At 41.5% G+C, this 16,792-nt stretch overlaps 1 protein-coding gene and 1 long non-coding RNA gene across 11 annotated transcripts in view; one reads left to right on the forward strand and one right to left on the reverse strand.

Annotated features, from left to right (window-relative positions):
• DLGAP1 (DLG associated protein 1) overlaps positions 1–16,792 on the reverse strand; it is an 876,459-nt gene that overhangs the window by 123,861 nt on the left and 735,806 nt on the right. The window lies entirely within an intron of this gene.
• LOC116572480 overlaps positions 691–16,792 on the forward strand; it is a 333,614-nt gene continuing 317,512 nt past the window's right edge. The window contains exon 1 of the long non-coding RNA XR_004278355.1: positions 691–1,588. This is a non-coding gene — a long non-coding RNA (uncharacterized LOC116572480). The remainder of the gene's footprint in view (positions 1,589–16,792) is intronic.

Here is a 16,792-nt window from a genome sequence, read left to right on the forward strand (position 1 = left end):
ATCTCATCTCTGTGTCGTCAGTATATGCTGGTGTGCGTGGAGCAGATAGCTTTTTATTTTCATTTACAAGTCTTCATATTGATAAAAGTATACTAGAGAACAGGATCAAAGGATCCTCAGCAACACCTGAATCTTATTTCACTGGTAAGAACCCGCACCTCAAACTTGAACTTCATGCCATAATGCGATTTCTGGAGGGCTTTGGAAGGAGTCTGTTTTGCCTTACAGAAGAGTCTAAATAATTTGTGTCCAGAGGATGGACTGTAGCTGACTAAAAATGTCCACAAATTATTTGAAATGCTTCCTATTGAGAGGTGACATCTCTGTCATTTTCTTTGATCTGGGGGCGGGGTGCTCTGTGACTGCTTCAACTAATAGAAGATGGTGAAAAGGATGCTCTGCTAGTGTCTGGGCCCAGGATTTAAGACTTCCTATCTCTTGGACACTATCGCTGGGGGCCCTGAACTGTGATGTAAGAAGTCTTAAAGCTGCAGTGCTGGAGGTGCCCCCTATAGGGGTTTTGTCAGCTGTCTCAGCTGAGCCCACACTTCTAGCCACAGAAGCCAAGGTGCCAGGTGTATGAATAATGCTAGCCTGGAGGGCCTAGGTTTGATCCATAAGATCTTGGATATAATAAAGTAGCTGTTTTTAAGCTGTTATGCTGTGTGTTGAGGTAATATGTTATGAGCAGGAAACAGTTACAGGTGCCTCAATCCTCTGAGCTTACTCTGTATTGCGTCCTGAGCTTTGTGTTCCGCAGCTACCCCAACAGCCACCCCACCTTCTCAGCTCCCTGAATAGTGACATGTGTCCCCCGTCACCCTTCTTGATCTCTCAGGTCTTAGCTTATGAGGATTTTCTCAGAGAAGTTCTCCCTGACCCTCTAGATTAGTTCCATTGTTAAAGCAGACTCTCCCACAAGAACTGTGTTTCTTTCTTTGAGAGCAGTGATCTTGGAGAGTATTTCATTTATGCCATTCATTTCATTTATACTGTCTACCTCTAGACAGTAAACTCTATGAACAGAAAGAAAGCAAGACTCTTTGATCATCACTGATTTCCCGGAGTCCAGCAGTGTGACCGGAGGCAGTGCTGAGCAAATATTTGCTAAGTAGATGAATGAAACATTTGATGCTGCTGATAAGGACTCCCTGCTTCCCTTAGCCATTAATACCTGTGCCACTTTTCTTCCCTCTCACGTACTGTGAACAAATTTGATTCAAAGACATTGTAACTGGGGAAGGACAGCGTGACTTACTATTAAGTCACCACTACCTTGCGACTATCTTGTGAAGGCATTTGGGCATAACCCAAGCTGCTGCAGTTGCTTTTGGAAGCCCGGGGCAAGGAAGAGCGGAAGGTTGCTTCTGGGCATGCGCGGCACAGGCGTACAGAGAGAGAAACCCACCCGTGCCTGCTCGCTTCTATGTCCTTGGTGGAAACTCATTCCGAATTTAAAGAAAGCTGTGGGTGCTCCAGTTAGCTACATTATTCCCAAGTTTAAGTTCAGACATAATTCTTACTAGATTGTCCTGACACCAAAACCCTGGGCGAAGGAACGCCTGCGCGCGTGAGCTTGCGTGTCTAGGTAAGAGCCCTATCCCTCCATAACCAGCGCTCCCAAATTGTTTGTTTGTTTTTTAAGATTTTATTTATTTATTTGACAGAGATCACAAGTAGGCAGAGAGGCAGGCAGAGAGAGGAGGAAGCAGGCTCCTTGCCAAGCAGAGAGCCTGATGTGGGACTCATCGGGGACCCTGAGAGCATGACCTGGGCTGAAGGCAGAGGCCCAACCCACTGAGCCACCCAGACGCCCCCAGAATTGTTTTCTTAATACTGAGTTTGCTTTCTCCTGTTTTAAAAAATGCATTTCCCCGCTTGTTTACTCCTGTGGGTGTGGAAAGTAGAAGATCTATTGGAAATAATCTTTCTCAAAATTTTTCAGTTTATCTCTTTTAAGTGTTTAGTCTGTCCTTTTTTGCTGAAGTGAAATAAGCCCAAGTTGCTATAAATGTCCGTATAATTTCCATTTCATAATTTAAAAAGTATTTTCCTTTGCCTTGTTAGATTTCTTTTAATGCTGGTCTCCACATGGGTCTGTGTACTATCATTAAACGGGTTTAGTAGGGCTCCAGTCAGGGAAACAGGGGTCTCCATTTGCCCGTGATATTTTTGCTCTTTTTAAAAGAAAACACTCCCACATGGCAGGGCTACAACGTAGACAGACATGTTCCACATCCTCTTACTGAGTTCACACACTCTGGGACTCTGCCCCTTTCTCCACTTCTCTGATTCGTCCTCCCTCCCTAAGTGCATAATACAGCACTTGTCCCTTTTGAACATGTAACAGATTAAAGAGCTGGTCAGGAGGCAGATGTAGGCACACCTTTGATCTCTCATCCTTGGGGGTTAAGGGAGGGCAGACACCTGGCGGCTGCAGAGCTGGAAACAAAACACAGGCCCGGACTGGAATTACCTTAAAGGGAGCCGCAGCGCCAGCCAAAGAGGCAGCTGGATGCGCTGAATGGGCGCGGAGGGAGTAGAGCCCACGGTTGGGCAGAGGGCGAAACGGAGTCCGAACAGTGTGACTCCGGCTAGCAAGGGGATGGCTAGCGTAACCGTTTCTTACGCAGAGGACTGGGAAAATCAGACAGCTATACTGAGAAAAAAAATGAAAGTAATTCTTTTGCAAATAATATTGCCAGACGTTCAGCTGTGGACAAATGCTGAAAGGCGATTTGGATGGCAATTCGGGAATCTTTTAAAGTAAGGATATATAAACTTTTTTTTTTCTTAGTAGAACTGTTTTTATTAAGGGTTTCCACCTTTGCATCAGGATGCTGTAAACTTTCTTAGTCAAAACGAAACCTGAAAAACAAAAACAAAAACAAAAACAAAAACAAAACCTGGACCCGTTCCTAGGAGTTTTGATGAAACTGCATTGCCCCCTGGCGTTTGCGCGCGCTAGTTGCGCCATTGCAGAGAAAGCCCGGAGAATGCGGTCAGTCTGTGGCAGGATGCGGCTTCCAGGCTTATCTCGGGTCGGAGAATAGAGTTTTAACCCTCAGATGTAGACATGGTTTGACAGACGTGGAGTGAACATGTGAAAATAAGACTCTTTTCTTCTCCACCCTCAGTGGAATCTCCAGAGGTTTTCGGTAGCTCTTAAAAGAAATTGATCACATCCAAATCTGCCGATTTTAGTACACAAATGGTCCTGTGAGCAGGCTGCTTTACACCTACCCTTTCTCCAGAAACAACGCAAATATTTGCTGTGCTATAAAGCCTTTCCTGACTTCTTCTTGGCATATTGGCTACACCTCAAATGTCATGCCTCTCTGCCTTCATGCTTCTCTCTCTGATGGAAACTTGAAAGTGAGAATTAGACCTCACTTATTTTTGTATCCACTATGACTAAGGTGGTGCCTGGCAGACAGCGTGTGTCCAGTAAAAATGTTCTGCTTGCCTCTAACAATGCTGTTCACAAAGGGATGGAATACACTGCTAAATCAATAGCAACTGATAGTCAGTGTGGTAACAGAACCCAAGGCAGGAGAACATGGTCCCTAGATGGGACTTGGAGTGTCCGAAGCCCCTGAAACTGTGCAGGTGCCACATCCAACTATTGGGGGAGAGTGGTAAGAATAACCTAAAGTTGGGAGTATCTAGTTCTAGGAATCTATACTATTCTATTCTATCTATCTGTTCTAAAACTATTCAGACTTTAACTTCCATCTCTTCCCCAAATGAAGCTCTGCTCTAGAGAAATCATGAGTGTATCAGTTATTACCACTGTACTTACAGATTTCACTGGGGCAGATATTTTTAGGAAAGTGTCAAGCTTCAGAGTGCTGTGCTTGATGATACTGTGGCATGTTGGCCAAGGCCATCAACCCTGAGCCAAGTGACAATGAGCCAGAAGCATTGGGGTCTGGGGCAGATTACGTGTATTGAGGGAGGGGCCGACCCTGAAGAAGCTGACACTGTGAGTCAGGTGTCAGGCTCCCCTATGTATATTGCGCACAATGTTACTCTGCTTTAGATAGTATCTCATGTCAGGAGAAATGGCCAGATCTGAAGACTCTATTGCACTAGGATGGGTCAGGAGGTTGGTATTATTAGCAGTTTTTAGGTTATGATATTGTCACATTAATACTTTAAATAAAAGCTTCTTCAAGCCATTTGTTATACTTTAATTCAGTTAAAATAAAACTTTTTGAGGAAGAAGGCTAGTGCAGTAGAACTTGGTTGTTAAGAGTTTGAATTTTGAAGTGAAATTGAATATGTACCACTATCAGCTGAGCCACCAACCAGCTGTTTGACCTTGGAAAACTTACTATACTTTGTTGTGTGTTTGTTTTCTCAAAATGAGGATGCCATTAATAGTATGTAGTGTCTGGTATCTGGTAAAGTGTGTTTGTTGTTGAGGAGAACCATATGAGTTTCCCACTATGATGGGGTGGGGTGGGTGGGGTGTAGAGATTAAGCCAGTCTATTCTGGTCAAGTCTATTCTGTGAGACATTACTAAAAATCCCTATATATGAGGAAATGTTCTAGGTAGTGGGACGTCTCTAGTGCTCGTCTTGTCTCTGAGGCTATCCTCAGTGCAGAGTTGGAATTAAGCATATTTCTGACATTTTAGACCCCTGAGAGTCTGTTGGAACCTGAAAGCGTCCATCCTTGTCCTATTCCCATGGAGAGCTCTAGCCTCAGGGCTAGCCCAGAGCCTGAATGTCCACCAGCAAGGGGGATCAAAGACAGTCTTCTTTGGCCCTAAGTTCCTTTTGAAGGTGTCCAGAATACTACAAAGTGGCATACAATTATTTTAAGCTGATAGCATTTGGAAATAGGCTTCCCCCCTGAATTTCCTTACCTGCCTAAAAGCAGAGACTCCTAAAAGAACTCAATGGTCACAAATCCATTTCCCAGGAGTTTCTGCAACCAGGAAGGATTGATTCTTGTCACTAGACAGGAGGAGTGTCACCATATTTAAGACATTATCATGAAACTATCACATGCCTCACTAGTTTCCTAAGAGCTCATTTATCTTTCTTAAGTCATTTGTGGGGGTGCCTTTGTGGCTCAGTCAGTTAAGCATCCAACTCTTGATTTGGCTCAGGTGATCATCTCAGGGTTGTAAGATATAGCCTGCATCCACCCCATGTTGATCCTGGAGTCTGCTTAATCTCTCTCCCTCACCCTCTGCCCCTCCCCACCCTGAGTGCACATTTGGGTGTGTGGTCTCTCTAAAAAAAAAAAGTCATTTGTAAGAGCCTTCCTTCTCCTATTAAGATAGTGTATAAGCCTCAAATTCTGCCTCCTTGAGTCATATTTTTCTTTTTTCTTTTTTCTTTTTTTTTTAAAGATTTTATTTATTTATTCGACAGAGAGAGAGATCACAAGTAGGCAGAGAGAGAGAGGAGGAAGCAGGCTCCCTGCTGAGCAGAGAGCCCGATGTGGGACTCGATCCCAGGACCCTGAGATCATGACCTGAGCCGAAGGCAGCGGCTTAACCCACTGAGCCACCCAGGCGCCTGTCATATTTTTCTATAAACATGTATATGAATAAATATCTGTCTTTTCTCTTGCTAATCTGCCTTTTGTAAATTTAATTTGCAGGCCTCAGTAAGGAAACACAAGAGGGTAGGGAAAAAATTCTCCCTCCTCAACACATTCCAACATGGCTTTGACCAAATATTGGACTCTACTGTGCTATATCTCTATTCAGGTCTATAGAACTAACTTGGTGCCTTATAACAGAATATCTTCAGTTTTAAGGAGTTGAGGGTAAATTTAAGTCTGTCATAAGTCAGAAATAGAATGCCCTGTATAATATTTGTTGTGTTCATATTTGTATAGCATCTTTGAACAATAGCTCAAATACAGGTGCTAGATAAGTATTTGCTAAATAAAAATATTCGCTGTCTTGTACAACCCCAATCTTTATATATTTATTTTCTTTCTTTCTTTCTTTTTTTTTTTTTTAAAGATTTTACTTACTTATTTGACAGAGAGAGAGAGATCACAAGTAGGCAGAGGCAGGCAGAGAGAAGGGGGAAGCAGGCTCCCTGCTGAGCAGAGAGCCGATGCGGGGCTCGATCCCAGGACCCTGAGATCATGACCTGAGCTGAAGGCAGAGGCCTAACCCACTGAGCCACCCAGGTGCCCCTATATTTATTTTATTTCACACTGCATTTTCGTGACCATATATATATATCTATATATATGATGATGTAAGAAGTAAACACTGTTAAGAAGCTAAAAACTTTTTATTGTTGGAAAAGATCATTGGAGTGAGACTATTTTGACCAACTTCTGCCTTTTGAAGTATAACCAGAAATGGCATTTTTAAACGTGTGTGAGACATATTTAGACTTACACTAAGTGGAATGGGTGGATGACTAGGAAAATAAATGGTGGTAATAATCACTAACAATGGTACAAAATTATGCATCCTGTGGGAGCCCGGAAATATATATTCCTTTTCAAGAGGAGATGAGACTTAGAAAATGGGGCACTCTAATGTGGTTTTCAAACGGCGTGCAATCATCAATGAGCTAAATGAAGCTGGCAGAGCACACTTAGGCCTGGGAATTCCACTGCATTCCAAACAAACCTGGCAACTGATACCTTCCTGGACAGCTGTTTCTCCCATTTATTTCCCAAATTCTTCTTGCTAGTTGTCAGCTAAATCTTTACGTGAGTGCAGTATCCACCCTGCAGAAGCAAATTCATGTCAGAGTTTTCCTTTTCATTTGGGAAATGACTCTCAAAAATGTTGATTGTCATTCTTTAAGCCTAAAGCAAAAATGCAAGGTTATTTTTTACAAATGCAATCAAGCCTATCATTGTGTTATATTTCTGAGAAATTTCTAAGTAATTTCTATTTCAGTGTCTCTAAATGTAAATAACAGTTCTGATTATCCATGCTTGTATTAGCCATATCCTGAAATTAACACTTGACACCTATCAGGTAAGTGAAATGGTTGATGTTTGGTTGATAAGTCATCTAATGTTAACTTTTCCATTACTAAGCACATTGAAATCAAATTCCATCTATTAGTTTTATTTTAGCTTACTTTATTAAGAATATCTTTGTATGGTGACAGATGTTAACTAGACTTACTGTGGTGATCATTTTGCCATATATACAAATATTGAATCATTACAATGTGTACCTGAAACTAATATACTGTCTTATGTCAATTTTACTTAAAGAAGAAAAAGAGCATTTGAATAGGTTAAGCGGCTTGACCTTTGGCTGAGACCATTTAACAGCCTTCTGTTGCAAAATTTTCAAAACCCTTCCTATGGCATATAGCTTTTGGGGCTACCTGGACACTTATTCTTGTTTTGTCTTAGACCACTCCCACGCCCTGCGCCTCCCTCTCCCTCTCGCCAATCTCGGCTGTTGCAACCACACTAACTTCTTTCAGTTAACTTTTCCTTCTCATTCATTCTTCTAGTCGTTGTGCTTTGCCATTCCCTTATCAGGAGTTAAAGAAAGAGTTCCTTAGGGAAGGGGCAGTGTATTTTCCCTGTTTGCCAATTTCATGGTTTCCCTAGGATCCTTACACACACTTATTTCTCTCTTTATAGCACTTGTAACCATGATAAACAATTATATGCTTAAGTGTTCAAAAAAATAAGTCTCAGTTCTCTGCTCCTTGAAGTTGGGGCAGAGCCTGGGTTAGTGTTCCTGCTATGTCCTCAGGGACAGTGCCCATGCTTGGCATACAGCAGGTACTCAGTAAATGCCTTGCTAAATAAGGAAAGGGATTCTTGATTCTCTTCACTCTTAAATTGGCAGTTGATGATTTCCTGCTTCGTGGCTGTACTTGAGCAGAAACGGTAACCATTTTTTGAAAGTTGATTATTTAAGTCTGAAATAAAGCCAGTTTTTTTTTTTTTTTTTTTTTTTTTTAATAGAGGTAGAAAACAGATTTTGAACTTGGCCTCCCAGGAGCTAACTTTCTAAACAGTTATTTTCTCCCACACATACTCATGCATAACCGATGGGAATATTCTTTGTAGGAAATTCTAAGCAAATACCATCTTGATGAAGTGGTTCCACTTTCCATTTTAATTTGTTGATTTATTTATATCTATCTATTTTTTAAAAAGATTTTATTTCTGAGTAATCTCTACATCCAATGTGGGGCTCGAACTCACAACTCTGAGATCGAGAGTCTCATGATCCACCAATGGAGCCAGCCAGGCACCCCACCACTTTTCACTAAAAAAAAAAATCTGTTGTTTTTATTTTTAAAATATTTATTTATTTATTTATTTGAGAGTGAGAGAGAGAGCGGGAGGGAGCACACAAGAGTGCAAGAGCACTTGGGAGGGAGAAGCAGACTTAGTGGGGAGCCCAATGTGGGGCTTCATCTCAGGCTGCTGAGATTTTGACCTGAGGGGAAGGCAGAGGCTTAACTGACTGAGCCATCCAGGTGCCCCATTAAAATTCTGTTTTTTTTTTTTTAAAGATTTTATTTACTTATTTGAGAGAGAGAACGTGCACATGTGTGTACAAGATGAGGAGGGGCAGAGGGAGAGGGAGAAGTAGACTACCCATTAAGTGGGGACCCCAACATGGCCCTGGATCCCAGGACCCTGGGATCACAACCAGAGCCAAAGGCAGCCGCTTAACTGACTGAGCCACCCTGGTGTCCCTTTAAAAATCTATTTAAAATTTTTTTTTAAATTTTTAAAGATTTTATTTATTTATTTGACAGAGAGAGATCACAAGTAGGCAGAGAGAGAGAGAGGAGGAAGCAGGCTCCCTGCTGAGCAGAGAGCCCGATGCGGGACTCGATCCCAGGACCCTGAGATCATGACCTGAGCTGAAGGCAGCGGCTTAACCCACTGAGCCACCCAGGCACCCTAAGAAATAATCATAGATGATTTAACCCTTGTCCTCATATAGTCTAATCCCAACAGAGCAACATGAATAATTCTTTAAAAACCAAGATCATGTAACCCATTCACTAAAACTTAGAAATGGTTCCCATTTCATTTAGAGGAGAAGCCAGATCCTTTCAATTGCCAACAGGTCCTGCATAATTCATGTTATTTATGAGTTTCATGACATTTTTTCTAAAGAATTTTCTACAATGAGACACATTTTTGTTCAGGAAAAATAAAAGCATTATTGAAAAGAGAACAGTGACATTCAGAAAGTAGCTTTGGAAAGTTAACGTTCCATTTTTTTCTCCCCATTAAAAATCAGTTATGAGGATTCCAGATTTTTTTCAGAGTTTGTTTTTTTTTTTTTAAATGGGAAACATGGTCACTAATCTTTAGTTATTCAATTGCTGATTAGAGAAACACACACACTAGAAAGAATTTGACATTTCTTTTTCTTCATTTCTCTTCTTTAAAGGTTAATGAGAATTAGGGAGTGTTTAAGACTCTTAGAGACCACTTGCTACCAAGTTCTAATTCTTATTCTGTCTTCCTTTTTTTTTTTTTTTAAAGATTTATTTATTTATTTATTTGACAGAGAGATCACAAGTAGACAGGGAGGCAGGCAGAGAGAGAGAGAGAGAGAGAGAGAGAGAGAAGCAGGCTCCCTGCTGAGCAGAGAGCCCGGTGCAGGACTTGATCCCAGGACCCCGAGATCATGACCTGAGCCGAAGGCAGCGGCTTAACCCACTGAGCCACCCAGGCGCCCCTTATTCTGTCTTCCTTTAATGTCACTGTATTCTCTCTCATTCTTGGCTCAATTTCAGCTGCTTACGGATACTGTGGCAAGCACATCACTTACATCAGGGCACATTAAATGCAGAGAAGCTGGGAAGAACTTTATCCAAGCTCACTCCTTTTCCTGTAGTTCCTGTCCTCACACCTGTTCTCCTCTCCCTACCCTCAGTGCCAGGCTGGGCAAGCCCTTCTGTCCTCTAGTCTGGACCCTTTCTTTTGTGTTCCAACTGGCCCGTCTTCAGTCTTTTCCCTCTTTAATTCTTTCTCCCTAAATGTGACTTCCTTACCTAAAAAACAGTTAACGGCTCTGTTGCTCAAAGCATCAAATTCAAGGCCCCTCTCAGTGTAGATCCAGCCTCTTCTTCCATTACTTCCTCCATGTACCCTACCTAGTCTTTGGCTTCACTCTTTCCTTCACACACCACAGACTTCTGTGCTTCCACTCCTCTGCATGTGCTGCCTTTTTGCCTGGAAACCATTTTCCATGCTAACAGTTTCTTGCCACTTTCCGAATCAACTCACTGCCTTTCACAGTGGAGCCTTCCCAACCGTTTCAGGCACAATCGATCCCTCTCTGGCCTTCCTTTAGCATTCTGCTGTCTCTGTTCTGGCCCTCGGTCCACAGCATTTTCATTATTTGCATTTCAGTTGCACTTAGTGACCTCTGCATTCCATTAGAGCACTGTTCCCGTATCTTATACTATTGCTCTTTAGAAGTACTAGTGGATAGAACATCCCTGTTGATAGGATACTCATAAGTAAACATTCTGATAAAATACTACTGTTCTAGCCGTGGTTGGTACGTGAATTATGAGAGGAGGATGACTGTCACAGTGAAAGCTGCTGCCATCACCCCTCCCGCCTCACCATCATCTCTTCCAGCATCACCCCCTCTACCATGTCCACCTCCATCCACTAGCACCGCCCCCACTATCACCGTTGTCATCATCATCTCTGCTATCACTACCCACCCCATTCCTATCTTCACCACCATCTCTACACTATCACCCCTATGACCTCCACCTCTCCCACCTCCCCTAACTTCCATCACTTTCATCATTTCTGCCAACTCCACCACTGTCACCCCTCCCCCACTGGATTTATTGAGCAACTGCCATATACCACGCACTGGATTGACTTGTGTGTGTGTGATCTCATTGCACTTCCACAATCTGAACAAAATGAGTATTGTGTTATGAGCTCCAGTATGTTCTGAATGTTTGTGTCCTCCTAAAATTTACATGTTGGAATCCTAATACGCAGTTTGGTAGTTTTGGAGATGAGGCCCTTAGGAGCTTATTAGGTAGTGAAGGTGAAGCCCTCATGAATGGGATTAGTGCCATAGGAAAGTGGCCAGAAGGAGCTTGCTTGGTTCCTCTGCCAGGTGAGGTTATGTGGGATGCTGTGGATGAACTGGGATGCAGGACCTCACCAGACCTAGAACTTGACCATACAGGCACTCTGATCCGGACCTCCAGCCTCTAGAACTCTAAGAAACAAATTTCTCTTCCTCACAGGCTACTCAGTCTGTGGTATTTTGTTATAGCAGCCCGAACTGACTGAGACAATGAGAACTCTGAAGTCCAGAGAGATTAGGAGCATTCTGTAATGACAGTTCCAGGCAGAAGAGTTTGGGGTTCTCTGACCTGAGTCTGAGTCCCTTCATTTCCAGGCAAAATGTCCCTGACCTTCCAAATTCCTTGGGGACTGAAGGCTATGCATTTGACTTCCTTTTGCACTTCTTTTTTAACTTCCTTTCTTTTTTACATCTTTACTTTTTAACTTCTTTCAGTGCTTTTCACTGGTTGGAATTCAATTCAATACTGGTTGGAAAAGCCTACTTATCTAGCTTGCTTACTGAGTTTGCATGGTTTTAATGAAAAAGACCTATCATACCATAAATAATTGGTTTGGATATTCTCATAAAATCTCCATTTCAAAACCAGGAACCTGGTTTTAGTCCATGTTGCTCCTCACAGTGAATTCAAGGCATGGAATTTTTGGTTTATGCTAGCAAGGCAAGGGAAAGGGTAATCTCAGTTCCCACTGGAGATGCCTATGTCTACATCTGAAAATGTGATTACAAAAGAAGACTATGAGGAGAAGGTCAAAAAGAAGGAAGGAGTTGACAGGAAAAAATGTGTCCTGTACATGTCATCTAATGTTCAAGAAATTGGACAGATTTATGCAAAAGGAGTCTTGCATGCTTTTGTTTTCACTTCCATATCTTGTGAGAAAATCCATTGCAAAGAACAGCTTTATCACCTGCATATCACCAAGCTGCAAGCCTTGGACAGACACAGTTTTACATTTGAAAGGTCAGTTTGCAGGGGCTGGGTCAGAATACCAGCATTTCAATGAGAACTTGGGTGAATAAATCTTATCCTCCCCACTACTAAGAAGATACTGCAGTTAACTGCCTATTCCCAGCTCCTTTGGACTCACTCCACCGTTTACTGGCTAATAGCGATTTCCATGATGCCTATGCAGAGGTGGGCTCTAAGGTTGAACAGTAGTAGGCTCTTTGAATGAAGGGAGAGGGGGCTTCTAATTTATCATACTTGCTGATTTCCAAAGTGTAAACTCTACCACACGGCTATTTGGAAGCCACCAACTTGACATCAACTCACTTGAAAATTTCACAGTTGTTCTTATGAACCAATATGAGCTCCAGTATGTACCAGTATGCACCATGGAACCTATGGCGGCCCTTTTCACCATGAGTCATTCCCTCCTTCCATATCTCTGCCTCAAGGAAACCAAATTTTCCTTGTTAATCCCATTACCCTCAAGCCCTTGCCAGTTTGAAGCCACTTCTCCTTACCCTTTCATGAGAAGAAATGCTAAGGTCAATGTACACATAAAAATACATTAATTAAACAGAAAAGGTAGCACCTTTTTATGGTTTAAACCTCAAGATTCAGCAGGTAGCCAGTGAAGTCTCTTTCCTCTCCCGGTTCCCAGTCAACAGGTTTCTCTCCCTAGATATTATCAATGTTCTCAGTTTTTGTTTTTTTTTTTGTTCATCATCATACTTCCCACTGTCATTTATAGATCATTTTTCTGTTACTACCACTCTATAGACTCTCTTGTTTTGAGGGTAAACTACTTATACCATTTTCTCTGTCTACATCTATTAACTTCCACAATATTCCTCATCTTACATAGTGATTTTAGCTTCTGTTTTATTGACCTTTGCATCCTGTCCTCCAAGATGTCAATACTCATGTTTATGGCCTCACAAAACTTCCCCAACTTTAGGGATCTTTATCTCTACTCTGGCTCTTCAACCATCAGACCAGTGATACTTCAGATATCAGCATTTCTCAGAACAATTTCAGCCCTAAGTGATTGGGAGCAAAAGTACTCCTTTGGCCACAATCTTTTAATCTTACACCTTCATCACTTCTGTGCAGCAGACTCTCTCCCCAAGGGCCATCTGTGAACTCTGGCACTTCTGTGTTTTTCCCCAGTGAGCAGCTTTCTACAGGTTTCATGTGTTTTCATCCTTGGCCTGGACCCTAATTCAACAAGAGAATTTTCCATCTTCTTGCCCAGCTATCACTTATATCTATTCCAACATGACTCATCATCTATATATTTCTGGGGCAGTTCTGAAGAAATTTCTGTGCTTAAAAACCTTCAGTGGTTCCCCAGGGTTTAAATCCAGAATTCTCAGCTAAACAGCAAGTGATTTTCATTAGCTGGGGAGGTCCATATTTCCAGTGTGTCTGTAACTGTCCACCTCATGGATCCAATCCTTCTGTAATACTCAACTACTTACTTTTGTTTGAACATACCCTGGGCTTTCCTACCTTCAGAGCATTTGTTTGATGATTCCTTATGCTTAATCTGTTAATGGATTTATCTTCATATCTCTGCCTCTGAAAGTCCCATAGGCCCAGCTCAAATGGCACCTCCACCACACCTTCTCTCCTTTTCCCTCATCTTCTAGAAATTCTAAAAGTTCTTGTGTGAATTTACATCTTTCATAAAACAAAGCATGCTGTGTTTAATATGATTGTTATTTTTGTGTCTTATCGTCCTAATAAACTGAACTTCTTGAAGACTCTTGCTTTAATCCTTGTAGTCCCTACAACAATAAATAATTGCTTTATACATTTGGATAGAATATATTTTAATTTTTTCTTCATAAGAACTAGCAAGGATCTGGAATTAAAACAGGGCAGAATCAATATTACAATGTTCTGACAGCTTACTCTACTACTCAACTTCATTCCCAAATTTATAGAGAACAGAATAGGATTTTTCCCTACTCCAGCTGTCTTAGAAATTGTTCTCGTTCTACCTAGATAGCCAACAAGAGTCCGGTAGAGGAAATGTAAGCACTTATTTCTGCTATACATCACAGTGTGTTGGATATTTGGATGACACATGCATGTGTGGCATGTGTCCTGTGTTTCTGTATGTTGGGGGGCAATGCCTAGCTTACAGTGGATGGTCAGTGAACAAGAAGAGCTATCACCATCATTGGTGGTCTGTGCTTAAATTGTGACCCTTATGTTCTTGATTACCAAGGCCCCCATATCTTTGTAGAGAATGTTTTTCTCTCCAGTGGATTTTTACTTTTTCACAGAAGCTCTGTTGACCCCCATTCTCCTATATTATTCCTTAATTCTGTACCAGATGTCCTTCCTAACTTAAAAAAGAGTGAGGTCTCTGTAATCATAGAAGCGACTCAACCTTATCATTCTTTTTGTTATAAGAGTTAATATCATCTTTAACCTCCAGGAAAACACAGCTCTGGACTGAGATACTTGACACATGTAGTCTCACCTGACTATGAATCACTGGGAAAGAGCATGTGATGACCATCTACAGTTTTTATCATTCCTCACAGCTCAGTCCCTTACTGATCACTTAAGACGCATGGGCAGTGGGCATTATAGAGTATATGGGAGACATATATAGAGTATATGGGAGTATATGATAAAGCCTATGAGCTCAATGCTGCTTTGGCTAAGAAAACCAACTTCGGGACATGAGGCACCATTATAATTTTCTGACTTCCGTTAGGGATCTAATAGGGAGCTGTTTTCCAGGAGAATAGCATACACTATGAACTATTCTCCAACAAGAACAGAGCAGTCCCTCACAAGACATCCTGGTTGAGGTTGTGTAATATTTGTGGCTTTCCTAGCTCTAGCTGATGGTGAAATATTCATGTTCTCTGGCAGAGGCATGCCATTACATGACAGGACAGATGGGCTGGAGATCCCCATTTGTTATCTCTCTATGATTGTGACAGCAGAACTGGGAGCAAAATAAAATCAAAACATCACAAATTGCTTAGGGTTAAATGAAGGAAACCACAAGATGACCAGCTGTAACCTCTGCCTTCAAGGCACAGCAATGTATGATTCAGAAAGGATGGCACTGATGTCGTAGGCTCGAGGGCAGAAGAAAGCTTTACAGGTTGGTATAGTGATCACAGAGTTTAACTATTCTGAGAAAGTCTTGATTTTAAATATTCTACTCAGTTGTCAGATGTGTTATTTTCTTTCATCCTCAAAGATTAGTCATTGAAAATCCAGGAGAAAAAAATATTGTTTACCCATGGTCATTTTCTCCATGAAGAAATGCTACCATTCACAAACGTGGGCCTGGAAAGAATGGAGAAGGTCTTTGTTGAACCTGTGCTTCTGGCTCTTGATTCCATAACCCTACTGAAAGATGAGCAGAGCAAACAAAGATGATCTAGTCCTAGTGGGATGAGACAAGACTGGAATCACAGGGGATCTGGTGGGACCTAAGAAAGTGTGGAACTAGCTGTCTTGGTGAAAGAAGAGAGGATGATTTCAACTCATTTACAAGAGCAAACATTCTTAACATAAAATGGAGGCTCATCAGTGTTCAATGTAACCACCATTTCCAGCAGCAGCGTGGGAACTAGGAACTGGCATTTCTTTATTTCTTTTTTTAATAGAGATTTTTTATTTGGTGGCACAAATAGAGGGAGCAGCAGGTAGAGGCAGAGGTAGAAGTGGGTGCCCAATGTGGGACTCGATCCCAGGACTCTGGGATCATTACCTGAGCTGCAGGCAGACACTCAGCTGAACCACCCAGGTGCCCCAGGAATTGGCATTTCTCTAGAGAAGTTTCAAGAGGTTTAAGTGGACTTGAAAACAACACTCTCTTGTCATATTCTTCAGCTGGTTCCTTAGGATCAGAGATAAAATGACATCTTAAGGGATTAATCGAAGGGCATTTCTCAAATTAATTTGTGACCAGGAGCTTCAGTAGGAAAGAATTTCTCTTGCCAGGATCTTCATGGAGAAAACTTTATTTCTAGTTCCACAGAGTGACACATGTGATGCTGATAAAAAGGGGAGGTATTTTAAAATTCAAGATTTTTAAAAAATAACCAACTTTTTTAAAGAACTCTGATCTCTAGTTATTTTACATGATAGAAGATAATGACTAAATGAAATGCTTATTTGCCTCCCCTGAGAATGGCATATAAAGTATTTACATCAATTGATACTGCTGGATAAATTGCAGATGCCTTTTCTTGGGTTCATATTTATATCCTTCCTGCCTCGAAAAGCCAATATGTTCTGATGAGTAGGCCCTGATTTCCTGGAAAAAGCTCTAGATTTAAAGCCCAAGGCTGGCTGACCAAGTTTTAGATATATAGTAAAGGAAATAACAGGAGTAGAAGAAGTTGGGCCAAATTGTCTCCATGTTTCTAATTTTTAAAAAGATGTTATTATTTTATGAGTCAGAAGGCCTGGATTTGAATCCTGATTCTTCTCTAACAAGGTGTTTGACTACCATCAAGTTATGTCATCTTTGTTGGCTCATCTGTAATGAGGCAGCTTCTCCAGAGGAACTCAAAAGTCCCTGTCAGCTGTGGAATTTGGATTCTCATTCTCTGAGGACCGGTGAAATGTTGAAACATAGGATTTCATACTGGGATTCTAAGAGAAGCTCTCTTAACATGGAACTCCTAGGTGTATTCTCTACTCAGCATTATATAATTGAAGAGTAGTGTCCAAACCCCTGACAAAAAATACATTGAACGTCTGTTTCTTATTGAGTGTTCTGATAAAATACAGAGAAGATGCT

Source organism: Mustela erminea, chromosome 13 (assembly GCF_009829155.1).
Source record: "Mustela erminea isolate mMusErm1 chromosome 13, mMusErm1.Pri, whole genome shotgun sequence".
Classification (NCBI taxonomy): Eukaryota; Metazoa; Chordata; class Mammalia; order Carnivora; family Mustelidae; genus Mustela; species Mustela erminea.